We start from the raw sequence: 14,632 nt of genomic DNA, 5'->3' as shown, positions 1-14,632 counted from the left end.
TCTTGTTAACGGCTATGGCCGAGTCGTTGTCTTGGTAACGGCTATGGACGAGTCGTTGTCTTGTTAACGGCTATGGCCGAGTCGTTGTCTTGGTAACGGCTATGGACGAGTCGTTGTCTTGGTAACGGCTATGGATGAGTCGTTGTCTTGTTAACGGCTATGGCCGAGTCGTTGTCTTGGTAACGGCTATGGACGAGTCGTTGTGTTGTAACGGCTATGGACGAGTCGTTGTCTTGTTAACGGCTATGGCCGAGTCGTTGTCTTGGTAACGGCTATGGACGAGTCGTTGTCTTGGTAACGGCTATGGACGAGTCGTTGTCTTGTTAACGGCTATGGACGAGTCGTTGTCTTGTTAACGGCTATGGCCGAGTCGTTGTCTTGGTAACAGCTATGGCCGAGTCGTTGTCTTGGTAACGGCTATGGCCGAGTCGTTGTCTTGGTAACGGCTATGGCCGAGTCGTTGTCTTGGTAACGGCTATGGCCGAGTCGTTGTCTTGGTAACGGCTATGGCCGAGTCGTTGTCTTGTTAACGGCTATGGCCGAGTCGTTGTCTTGGTAACGGCTATGGACGAGTCGTTGTCTTGGTAACGGCTATGGACGAGTCGTTGTCTTTGTAACGGCTATGGACGAGTCGTTGTCTTGTTAACGGCTATGGACGAGTCGTTGTCTTGGTAACGGCTATGGCCGAGTCGTTGTCTTGTTAACGGCTATGGCCGAGTCGTTGTCTTGGTAACGGCTATGACCGAGTCGTTGTCTTGTTAACGGCTATGGCCGAGTCGTTGTCTTGGTAACGGCTATGGCCGAGTCGTTGTCTTGTCAACGGCTATGGACGAGTCGTTGTCTTGTCTGTCTGCTTCTCTGATATGTCTGTGGGAAGTTTTGGAGAGTTTGGAGGAATTTGTACGTTTTCATCAGTGACCTTTTTAATAATAGAATTACATAGCATTTAAAATGCATTTTAAAAAACAAGGAGACTCTACATCAAAAAAGAGATGGGAGAAAGGAAGGATGAATCAATTAAATTAATTCAATTGTGTTTAATCAATTAACTCACAGGCCAATAGAGATGAGGCTAGTTGGAAAAGTCGTTGTCTCTTAGCTGTTGCTTCCAGGTTATTTGTAAATTGTTAAAGATATTTGTTGTTAGTATGGACAGCAGTTCACAACTCACTGACTTTAAGTGCTTATAGTCCATTTTAAAATCAGTTGTATTTGGGAGAGAAAAATCTCTGGAATGTGCCTAAACCTATTGCCTTTTAACCCTTTTAGGGGTGAAACCAACTAATCTGGTAGTTAAGGGGGTGTGTGTGTGTGTGTGTGTGTGTGTGTGTGTGACTGCAGGGATTGGGGGGTGGGGGGGTTTGTTGGGTCAGAACACAGATTTAAAAATGTAAAAACTCCCACCCCCCCTTAATCTCCTCTTTGGCCATTTTAATGTTTGAGCAGCAAAACTATTTAATTAGTTAACTACACCAACACCCCAATACCCTCTACCCCTACCCCCCCCTCCCTAACCCTACACCAACACCCCAATACCCTCTACCACTAACCCCCCCCCTCCCTCCCTAACTCTAACACCCCAATACCCTCTACCCCCAACCCCCCCCCCCTCCCTAACGCACAAACACAATCTCTCTTTCTCTCTCCCTCCCTCCCTCCCTCCCTCCCTCCCTCCCTCCCTCCCCCCTCCCAGATGTGCAGTGTGGTTTCCCAGCTCAGTGTCAGCAGTCCTTTTCTATCATTCTTTACCAGTTGGGATGAAAGGGGGGGTTTTAGGAAGATTAGGGGGATGGGATCCTCTAGGCATTGTCTGACAATCTTCAGATAAAACCAGCTGGGTGGATGGAGTCCCCGGGAGAGAGAGGGGGAGGCAGGGGGAGTGGAAGGGGGTGGGAAGGGGTAAGGGGGTAGAGGGGGTAACTAACCACTGCTGTTCTGAGACAACGCGGAATTTAGACTTTTCTAAACTGGCACGGAAATGATCACTGAGAACCCTCCTCTCCCCTTCTTACTTTCTTGCTTTCTGACTTTTCTTTTTCAGCCCTCTCTGTATTCTCTCCCTCCCCCTCTGTATTCTCTCCCTCCCCCTCTGTATTCTCTCCCTCCCCCTCTGTTTGTATTCCATCTTTCCTCTAAATACATTACATGGCCAAAAGTATGTGGACACCTACCCATCCAACATCTCATTCCAAAATCATAGGCATTAATATGGAGTTGGTCCCCCCTTTGCTGCTACAACAGTCTCCACTCTTCTGGGAAGCCTTTCCACTAGATGTTGGAATGTTGCTGCTATAACAGCCTCCACTCTTCTGGGAAGACTTTCCACTAGATGTTGGAACATTGCTGCAGGGACTTGCTTCCATTCAGCCATAAGAGCATTAGTGAGGTCGGTGTTCTGTGCAGGCCAGTCAATTTCTTCCACACCTATCTCGACAAACCATTTGTGTATGGACCTCACTTTGTGCACGGGGGCATTGTCATGCTGAAACAGGAAAGGGCCTTTCCCGAACTGTTGCCACAAAGTTGGAAGCACAGAATCGTCTAGAATGTCATTGTAATGTGTAGTGTTAAGATTTCCCTTCACTGGAACTAAGGAGACCGAACCATGAAAAACAGCCCCAGACCATTATTAGACCAAACTTTACAGTTGGCACTATGCAGTCGGGCAGGTGGCGTTCTCCTGGCATCCGCCAAACCCAGATTAGTCCGTCGGACTGCCAGATAGTGAGCGTGATTCATCACTCCAGAGAAAACGTTTCCACTGTTCCAGAGTCCAATGGCGGTGTGCTTTACACCACTCCAGTCGTCGCTTGGCTTTGCACATGGTGATCTTAGGCTTGGTTGCGGCTGTTCAGGCCGTGGAAACACATGTCATGAACAGTTCTGACTTGCTGATGTTGCTTCCAGCGGCAGTTTGGAAATTGATAGTGAGTGTTGCAACCGAGGACAGACGATTGTTACGCTCAACGCGCTGTCCCGTTCTGTGAGCTTGTGTGACCTACCAAAAAAATATCACGTTAACCAGGGCAGCTCTAGCCGTGGAGACTCATTTAAATTAAGCTCAGACGAACAGTTAATTGTGCTGACATTGCTGCCAGAGGCAGTTTGGAACTCTGTAGTGAGTGTTGCAACCGAGCTCTACGTGCTTCAGCACTCGGCGGTCCTGCTCTGTGAGCTTGTGTGGCCTACCACTTTGTGGCTCAGCCGTTGTTACTCCTTGACGTTTCCACTTCACAATAACCGCACTTGCAGTTGACCGGGGGCAGATCTAGCAGGGCAGAAATTTGACAAACTGACTTGTTGTAAATGTGGCATCCTATGATGGTGCCACGTTGAAAGTTAGTGAGCTCTTCAGTAAGGCCATTCTTTTGACAATGTTTGTCTATGGAGATCGCATGGCAGTGTGCTCGATTTTATACAGCTGTCAGCAGTGGGTGTGGCTGAAATAGCTGAATCCACTAATTTGAAAAGGTGTCCACATACTGTTGTATATATATTGTAGTTCACTCTGAGCTGAAGTTAGCTGCTGGCAGACAGAGCAGACAGGACAGACAGAGCAGAGAGGGCAGGGCAAACGGAGCAGGGCAGGGTAGACAGAGCAGGGCAGGCTGAGGCTGTTTCTGGGCCTGCTACTGATATGGCCGATTAGCTTTAGTCTGATGTCTGTGGTACAATACTCACACACAGACTCACACATACACATGAGCATACACACTCCCTCACACACACACACATGAGCATACACACTCCCTCACACACACACACACACATGAGCATACACACTCACTCACACACACACACATGAGCATACACACTCACTCACACACACACATGAGCATACACACACACTCACGCACACATGAGCATACACACTCCCTCACACACACACACACATGAGCATACACACACATTCACGCACACATGTTATTCTGAGAGGCTGGGGGACAATGACTGCTTATGATAATCTCTTCTTTATTGAACCGTCCTGCCATCGTCCCCGACAACGCTTTCATCTCCCCCGCCACTGCGACCCCGGCCCAACGGCCAACAACAGACTTATAGCAGAGTAGAGCAGGCCGGATTACACACACACACACACACACACACAGGGCAGATCGACACACACAGCTGCTAAAAGCCACTAAGACACAAGAGTTCCATTCTGTTTATTTTACAGTTATATTATTTTAGGCCTTAGTTCTTCTTCTTACTAAATGTCCCTTTGATTTAAATGTAGCCGCTTGTTTGGCTAGAAATCATTTAAATGCCTTTTAAATCAGTTTTATTATCCACCCTTATATTGTTAATGTTAAACTTAGTCCTTATCCGCATTGGTAGAGAAAAGAAAACGTTGTTGGTCTAGAATCTAGAGCCACTGCTGTACATAGTGCTCTCTGTCTTTAAATAACAGTTTGGCTCTAGAATCTAGAGCCACTGCTGTACATAGTGCTCTCTGTCTTTAAATAACAGTTTGGCTCTAGAATCTAGAGCCACTGCTGTACATCGTGTTCTCTGTCTTTAACTAACAGTTTGGCTCTAGAATCTAGAGCCACTGCTGTACATAGTGCTCTCTGTCTTTAACTAACAGTTTGGATCTAGAATCTAGAGCCACTGCTGTAAATAGTGTTCTCTGTCTTTAACTAACAGTTTGGCTCTAGAATCTAGAGCCACTGCTGTACATCGTGTTCTCTCTCTTTAAATAACAGTTTGGATCTAGAATCTAGAGCCACTGCTGTACATAGTGTTCTCTGTCTTTAACAGTTTGGATCTAGAATCTAGAGCCACTGCTGTACATAGTGTTCTCTGTCTTTAACTAACAGTTTGGCTCTAGAATCTAGAGCCACTGCTGTACATAGTGCTCTCTGTCTTTAACAGTTTGGATCTAGAATCTAGAGCCACTGCTGTACATAGTGCTCTCTGTCTTTAACAGTTTGGATCTAGAATCTAGAGCCACTGCTGTACATAGTGTTCTCTGTCTTTAACTAACAGTTTGGCTCTAGAATCTAGAGCCACTGCTGTACATAGTGTTCGCTGTCTTTAACAGTTTGGATCTAGAATCTAGAGCCACTGCTGTACATAGTGCTCTCTGTCTTTAACTAACAGTTTGGCTCTAGAATCTAGAGCCACTGCTGTACATAGTGTTCTCTGTCTTTAACTAACCGTTTGGGTCTAGAATCTAGAGCCACTGCTGTACATAGTGCTCCCTGTCTTTAACAGTTTGGATCTAGAATCTAGAGCCACTGCTGTACATAGTGCTCCCTGTCTTTAACAGTTTGGATCTAGAATCTAGAGCCACTGCTGTACATAGTGCTCCCTGTCTTTAACAGTTTGGATCTAGAATCTAGAGCCACTGCTGTACATAGTGTTCTCTGTCTTTAACTAACAGTTTGGCTCTAGAATCTAGAGCCACTGCTGTACATAGTGTTCTCTGTCTTTAACAGTTTGGATCTAGAATCTAGAGCCACTGCTGTACATAGTGTTCTCTGTCTTTAACAGTTTGGATCTAGAATCTAGAGCCACTGCTGTACATAGTGTTCTCTGTCTTTAACAGTTTGGATCTAGAATCTAGAGCCACTGCTGTACATAGTGTTCTCTGTCTTTAACTCATAGTTTGGATCTAGAATCTAGAGCCACTGCTGTACATCGTGCTCTCTGTCTTTAACTAACAGTTTGGATCTAGAATCTAGAGCCACTGCTGTACATAGTGTTCTCTGTCTTTAACAGTTTGGGTTTGCATAATTGATGACTGTTTATTTACCAAATTGCGGACCTGAAGACATAATTGTATTTGAGCTACGCTAGTCAGTTAACTGTCCTTTTCTCATGCTAACGGCTTCAGTTGTTTTAACAGTGATGGTGTAATGACCAGGGGTTGGTCTGGGTAATGACCCTATTCTCTTACTAACAGGCCCTGCTGCTATGCTATGGGGAATCCCAAACTGCACCCTATTCCCTATGTAGTGCACTACTTTTCACCAGATTGACCAGGACCCCAGATGGCTCTGGTTAAAAGTAGTGCACTACATATATATATAGAATAGGGTTCCTTTTGGAACGCAGCTCTGCTGTTGTCACCAGCCCATTTCCCCATTGTAGTGGACCTATGACCACTCTAGACTATTTCCCCATTGTAGTGGACCTATCACCACACCAGGCCATTTTCCCATTGTAATGGACCTATGACCACTCTAAACTATTTCCCCATTGTAATGGACCTATGACCACTCCAGGCCATTTCCCCATTGTAATGGACCTATGACCACTCTAGACCATTTCCCCATTGTAGTGGACCTATGACCACTCCAGGCTATTTCCCCATTGTAATGGACCTATGACCACTCTAGGCTATTTCCCCATTGTAGTGGACCTATGACCACACCAGCCCATTTCCTCATTGTAATGGACCTATGACCACTCTAGACTATTTCCCCATTGTAGTGGACCTATGACCACTCCAGGCTATTTCCCCATTGTAATGGACCTATGACCACTCCAGGCTATTTCCCCATTGTAGTGGACCTATGACCACTCTAGGCTATTTCCCCATTGTAGTGGACCTATGACCACTCTAGGCTATTTCCCCATTTTAGTGGACCTATGACCACTCTAGGCTATTTCCCCATTGTAGTGGACCTATGACCACTCTAGGCTATTTCCCCATTGTAGTGGACCTATGACCACTCTAGGCTATTTCCCCATTGTAGTGGACCTATGACCACTCTAGGCTATTTCCCCATTTTAGTGGACCTATGACCACTCTAGGCTATTTCCCCATTGTAGTGGACCTATGACCACTCTAGGCTATTTCCCCATTGTAATGGACCTATGACCACTCTAGGCTATTTCCCCATTGTAATGGACCTATGACCACTCTAGTCTATTTCCCCATTGTAGTGGACCTATGACCACACCAGCCCATTTCCTCATTGTAGTGGACCTATGACCACTCTAGGCTATTTCCCCATTACAATGGACCAATGACCACTCTAGGCTATTTCCCCATTGTAATGGACCTATGACCACTCCAGGCTATTTCCCCATTGTAGTGGACCTATGACCTCTCCAGGCTATTTCCCCATTGTAGTGGACCTATGACCACACCAGCCCATTTCCTCATTGTAATGGACCTATGACCACTCTAGACTATTTCCCCATTTTAGTGGACCTATGACCACTCTAGACTATTTCCCCATTGTAGTGGACCTATGACCACACCAGCCCATTTCCTCATTGTAATGGACCTATGACCACACCAGCCCATTTCCTCATTGTAATGGACCTATGACCACTCTAGCCTATTTCCCCATTTTAGTGGACCTATGACCACTCTAGACTATTTCCCCATTGTAGTGGACCTATGACCACACCAGCCCATTTCCTCATTGTAATGGACCTATGACCACACCAGCCCATTTCCTCATTGTAATGGACCTATGACCACTCTAGACTATTTCCCCATTACAATGGACCAATGACCACTCTAGGCTATTTCCCCATTGTAATGGCCTATGACCACTCCAGGCTATTTCCCCATTGTAGTGGACCTATGACCTCTCCAGGCTATTTCCCCATTGTAGTGGACCTATGACCACTCTAGGCTACTGAAGCCAGCTTCCAACAGCTGGCTTCAGCAATACATTCTCATTCAAATAGTCATTTAGAAGGACTGTTGACTGTTTTTGACATGTGTATTGAGTTGATGTGTAGGGTTGGGTGGCGTCGTTGTCACATTTGGGGCTGGTATGTCATGTTCACTTCATTTATAGATTATTATTTTTTATACAAAAAGCTACTTTATTTGTGTATACCCTCAACCCATGTACTGGGGTTAAAGGAATAATTAGAGGTTTTGTCAATTAAGCCCTATTTTATGCTTACCCAGAGTCAGATGAACTCATGCTAGTGGATCCCATAAACATCCAGTCATTGCGCTAACGCTAGTTAGCAATCGCTCCAAAAACGACCTCAACTTCCTTCAAACTGCACGCAGAGACATAAAAAATGCATGAGTTAATTTGGTAAATAGAAAAAAAGGCCTTAATTGCCTGAATCTCGAACTGTCCCTTTAAGCTAGTAAAGTCAGCTTGTGTGTTTAGCCTTGAGTGTGTTTACACTTCCACTAAGGTGTGAAACGTTTAGAGGGCCTGGCAGAGGAGCAGTATCTATTAACTAACACATGGAGTTGATTTAACTCACATAAACAGGGTTGTCTCCCGCGCCACCACCTGTTGAGAACACTAATTGGGCAGCTTGTGTTAATACACATCCATCAATTCAACGTGTAGCTTTTCATCTAACACAGGCCCTCCCCATTTAGAATGTCTAACACAGGCCCTCTCCATTTAGAATGTCTAAACACAGGCCCTCTACATTTAGAATGTCTAACACAGGCCCTCCCCATTTAGAATGTCTAACACAGGCCCTCCCCATTTAGAATGTCTAACACAGGCCCTCTACATTTAGAATGTCTAAACACAGGCCCTCTACATTTAGAATGTCTAACACAGGCCCTCTACATTTAGAATGTCTAACACAGGCCCTCTCCATTTAGAATGTCTAACACAGGCCCTCCCCATTTAGAACGTCTAACACAGGCCCTCCTCATTTAGAATGTCTAACACAGGCCCTCCCCATTTAGAACGTCTAACACAGGCCCTCCCCATTTAGAATGTCTAACACAGGCCCTCCCCATTTAGAATGTCTAACACAGGCCCTCTCCATTTAGAATGTCTAACACAGGCCCTCTCCATTTAGAATGTCTAACACAGGCCCTCTCCATTTAGAATGTCTAACACAGGCCCTCTCCATTTAGAATGTCTAACACAGGCCCTCTCCATTTAGAATGTCTAACACAGGCCCTCCCCATTTAGAATGTCTAACACAGGCCCTCCCCATTTAGATTGTCTAACACAGGCCCTCTACATTTAGAATGTCTAACACAGGCCCTCCCCATTTAGAATGTCTAACACAGGCCCTCTCCATTTAGAATGTCTAACACAGGCCCTCTCCATTTAGAATGTCTAAACACAGGCCCTCTCCATTTAGAATGTCTAAACACAGGCCCTCTCCATTTAGAATGTCTAAACACAGGCCCTCTCCATTTAGAAAGTCTAACACAGGCCCTCTCCATTTAGAATGTCTAACACAGGCCCTCTCCATTTTGACCATCTAACACAGGCCCTCTCCATTTAGAATGTCTAACACAGGCCCTCTCCATTTAGAATGTCTAACACAGGCCCTCCCCATTTAGAATGTCTAACACAGGCCCTCCCCATTTAGAACGTCTAACACAGGCCCTCCCCATTTAGAACGTCTAACACAGGCCCTCTCCATTTAGAATGTGTAACACAGGCCCTCTCCATTTAGAATGTCTAACACAGGCCCTCTCCATTTAGAATGTCTAACACAGGCCCTCTCCATTTAGAATGTCTAACACAGGCCCTCCCCATTTAGAATGTCTAACACAGGCCCTCTCCATTTAGAATGTCTAACACAGGCCCTCTCCATTTAGAATGTCTAACACAGGCCCTCCTCCCCATTTAGAACGTCTAACACAGGCCCTCTCCATTTAGAATGTGTAACACAGGCCCTCTCCATTTAGAATGTCTAACACAGGCCCTCTCCATTTAGAATATCTAACACAGGCCCTCCCCATTTAGAATGTCTAACACAGGCCCTCCCCATTTAGAATGTCTAACACAGGCCCTCTCCATTTAGAATGTGTAACACAGGCCCTCTCCATTTAGAATGTCTAACACAGGCCCTCCCCATTTAGAATGTCTAACACAGGTCCGCTCCATTTAGAACGTCTAACACAGGCCTAAATACTGTGCTCTCCATTTAGAATGTCTAACACAGGCCCTCTCCATTTAGAACGTCTAACACAGGCCCTCTCCATTTAGAACCTCTAACACAGGCCCTCTACATTTAGAACATCTAACACAGGCCTAAATACTGTGCTCAACATTTAGAACATCTAACACAGGCCCTCTCCATTTAGAATGTCTAACACAGGCCCTCTCCATTTAGAATGTCTAACACAGGCCCTCTCCATTTAGAATGTCTAACACAGGCCCTCTCCATTTAGAACGTCTAACACAGGCCCTCTCCATTTAGAACCTCTAACACAGGCCCTCTACATTTAGAACATCTAACACAGGCCTAAATACTGTGCTCAACATTTAGAACATCTAACACAGGCCCTCTCCATTTAGAATGTCTAACACAGGCCCTCTCCATTTAGAATGTCTAACACAGGCCCTCTCCATTTAGAATGTCTAACACAGGCCCTCTCCATTTAGAACGTCTAACACAGGCCCTCTCCATTTAGAACGTCTAACACAGGCCCTCTCCATTTAGAACGTCTAACACAGGCCCTCCCCATTTAGAATGTCTAACACAGGCCCTCTCCATTTAGAACGTCTAACACAGGCCCTCTCCATTTAGAACGTCTAACACAGGCCCTCTCCATTTAGAACGTCTAACACAGGCCCTCCCCATTTAGAATGTCTAACACAGGCCCTCTCCATTTAGAACGTCTAACACAGGCCCTCTCCATTTAGAACGTCTAACACAGGCCCTCTCCATTTAGAATGTCTAACACAGGCCCTCTCCATTTAGAATGTCTAACACAGGCCCTCTCCATTTAGAATGTCTAACACAGGCCCTCTCCATTTAGAATGTCTAACACAGGCCCTCTCCATTTAGAATGTCTAACACAGGCCCTCTCCATTTAGAACGTCTAACACAGGCCCTCTCCATTTAGAATGTCTAACACAGGCCCTCTCCATTTAGAACGTCTAACACAGGCCCTCCCCATTTAGAATGTCTAACACAGGTCCTCTCCATTTAGAACGTCTAACACAGGTCCTCTCCATTTAGAACCTCTAACACAGGCCCTCTCCATTTAGAATGTCTAACACAGGCCCTCTCCATTTAGAATGTCTAACACAGGCCCTCCCCATTTAGAACGTCTAACACAGGCCCTCCCCATTTAGAACGTCTAACACAGGTCCTCTCCATTTAGAACGTCTAACACAGGTCCTCTCCATTTAGAACATCTAACACAGGCCCTCCCCATTTAGAACGTCTAACACAGGCCCTCCCCATTTAGAACGTCTAACACAGGTCCTCTCCATTTAGAATGTCTAACACAGGTCCTCTCCATTTAGAATGTCTAACACAGGCCCTCTCCATTTAGAACGTCTAACACAGGCCCTCTCCATTTAGAATGTCTAACACAGGCCCTCTCCATTTAGAATGTCTAACAAAGGCCCTCTCCATTTAGAATGTCTAACACAGGCCCTCTCCATTTAGAATGTCTAACACAGGCCCTCTCCATTTAGAATGTCTAACACAGGCCCTCTACATTTAGAACGTCTAACACAGGCCCTCCCCATTTAGAATGTCTAACACAGGCCCTCTCCATTTAGAACGTCTAACACAGGCCCTCTCCATTTAGAATGTCTAACACAGGCCCTCTCCATTTAGAACGTCTAACACAGGCCCTCTCCATTTAGAACGTCTAACACAGGCCCTCTCCATTTAGAATGTCTAACACAGGCCCTCTCCATTTAGAATGTCTAACACAGGCCCTCCCCATTTAGAATGTCTAACACAGGCCCTCTCCATTTAGAACATCTAACACAGGCCTAAATACTGTGCTCTACATTTAGAACATCTAACACAGGCCCTCTCCATTTAGAATGTCTAACACAGGCCCTCTCCATTTAGAACGTCTAACACAGGCCCTCTCCATTTAGAACCTCTAACACAGGCCCTCTACATTTAGAACATCTAACACAGGCCTAAATACTGTGCTCTACATTTAGAACATCTAACACAGGCCCTCTCCATTTAGAACGTCTAACACAGGCCCTCTCCATTTAGAATGTCTAACACAGGCCCTCTCCATTTAGAACGTCTAACACAGGCCCTCTCCATTTAGAACGTCTAACACAGGCCCTCTCCATTTTGACCATCTAACACAGCCCCAAATACTGTGCTCTCCATTATGAACTGAACAATTTCTTGATGGATATTCAAGGGATATTTATACCAATAAAAGGAGGAGATGAGGATGTACAGAGAGAAAGAGCGTTAGGAAAATAGAGCGAGTGAGAGAAACAATGAATTGAAACAGAGAGAGGGGGAGGGTGGATAGGCTTCCTGAGAGAGCGAAAGAGAGAGCGCGACAGGCACAGAGAGAACAGCTAAAGCTCAGTGGAGCTGCCCCCTGCTCTGTTCACAGACAGGCTGGGAAAGATTAGCATAATGGCCCCCGCCCCCTTCATTAGCCCCTCTCTTTGACCCTCCCCCCCACGGGGTGTCAGGATGTTAGAACTAATTTAAGGGGTGTCATATTACCACGCCTGTTCTGTTCCACAGAGACCCAATTGGCACCCTGTTCCCTATATAGTGCACTACTTTTGGCCGGAGCCCTATGGGATTCCCTATGTGTCTTGGTCAAAAGTAGTGCACTTTGCAGAACGGTTCTGCTATTGGATGTGGTTAATTAATAATGATAGGAGGGGACAGTAATGTAATGAATTAATAATGATAGGAGGGGACAGTAATGTAATGAATTAATAATGATAGGAGGGGACAGTAATGAATTAATAATGATAGGAGGGGACAGTAATGTAATGAATTAATAAGGATAGGAGGGGACAGTAATGTAATGAATTAATAAGGATAGGAGGGGACAGTAATGAATTAATAATGATAGGAGGGGACAGTAATGTAATGAATTAATAATGATAGGAGGGGACAGTAATGAATTAATAATGATAGGAGGGGACAGTAATGTAATGAATTAATAATGATAGGAGGGGACAGTAATGTAATGAATTAATAACGATAGGAGGGGACAGTAATGAATTAATAATGATAGGAGGGGACAGTAATGAATTAATAATGATACGAGGGGACAGTAATGTAATGAATTAATAATGATAGAAGGGGACAGTAATGTAATGAATTAATAACGATAGGAGGGGACAGTAATGAATTAATAATGATAGGAGGGGACAGTAATGTAATGAATTAATAAGGATAGGAGGGGACAGTAATGAATTAATAATGATAGGAGGGGACAGTAATGTAATGAATTAATAATGATAGGAGGGGACAGTAATGTAATGAATTAATAACGATAGGAGGGGACAGTAATGAATTAATAATGATAGGAGGGGACAGTAATGAATTAATAATGATACGAGGGGACAGTAATGTAATGAATTAATAATGATAGAAGGGGACAGTAATGTAATGAATTAATAACGATAGGAGGGGACAGTAATGAATTAATAATGATAGGAGGGGACAGTAATGTAATGAATTAATAATGATAGGAGGGGACAGTAATGTAATGAATTAATAACGATAGGAGGGGACAGTAATGTAATGAATTAATAAGGATAGGAGGGGACAGTAATGTAATTAATTAATAAGGATAGGAGGGGACAGTAATGTAATGAATTAATAAGGATAGGAGGAGACAGTAATGAATTAATAATGATAGGAGGAGCAGTAATGAATTAATAATGATAGGAGGGGACAGTAATGTAATGAATTAATAATGATAGGAGGGGACAGTAATGAATTAATAATGATAGTAGGGGACAGAAAATGTAATGAATTAATAATGATAGGAGGGGACAGTAATGTAATGAATTAATAACGATAGGAGGGGACAGTAATGAATTAATAATGATAGGAGGGGACAGTAATGTAATGAATTAATAATGATAGGAGGGGACAGTAATGAATTAATAATGATAGGAGGGGACAGTAATGAATTAATAATGATAGGAGGGGACAGTAATGTAATGAATTAATAATGATAGGAGGGGACAGTAATGAATTAATAATGATAGGAGGGGACAGTAATGTAATTAATTAATAATGATAGGAGGGGACAGTAATGTAATGAATTAATAATGATAGGAGGGGACAGTAATGTAATGAATGAATAATGATAGGAGGGGACAGTAATGTAATGAATTAATAATGATAGGAGGGGACAGTAATGTAATGAATTAATAATGATAGGAGGGGACAGTAATGTAATGAATTAATAACGATAGGAGGGGACAGTAATGAATTAATAATGATAGGAGGGGACAGTAATGAATTAATAATGATAGGAGGGGACAGTAATGAATTAATAATGATACGAGGGGACAGTAATGTAATGAATTAATAATGATAGAAGGGGACAGTAATGTAATGAATTAATAACGATAGGAGGGGACAGTAATGAATTAATAATGATAGGAGGGGACAGTAATGTAATGAATTAATAATGATAGGAGGGGACAGTAATGTAATGAATTAATAACGATAGGAGGGGACAGTAATGTAATGAATTAATAAGGATAGGAGGGGACAGTAATGTAATTAATTAATAAGGATAGGAGGGGACAGTAATGTAATGAATTAATAAGGATAGGAGGAGACAGTAATGAATTAATAATGATAGGAGGGGACAGTAATGAATTAATAATGATAGGAGGGGACAGTAATGTAATGAATTAATAATGATAGGAGGGGACAGTAATTAATTAATAATGATAGTAGGGGACAGAAAATGTAATGAATTAATAATGATAGGAGGGGACAGTAATGTAAT

General features: G+C 43.8%; 1 protein-coding gene across 1 annotated transcript in view; it reads left to right on the top strand.

The window, feature by feature from the left end:
• The window catches only part of ehbp1 (EH domain binding protein 1), a 344,316-nt gene that overhangs the window by 282,347 nt on the left and 47,337 nt on the right, over positions 1 to 14,632 (top strand).

The sequence above is a fragment of the Oncorhynchus mykiss genome, chromosome 23, assembly GCF_057628025.1.
Source record: "Oncorhynchus mykiss isolate SJ-2025 chromosome 23, ASM5762802v1, whole genome shotgun sequence".
Lineage (NCBI taxonomy): Eukaryota > Metazoa > Chordata > Actinopteri > Salmoniformes > Salmonidae > Oncorhynchus > Oncorhynchus mykiss.
Note: the sequence above shows the minus strand (reverse complement) of the source record. Positions and strands in the feature narration are given on the sequence as shown.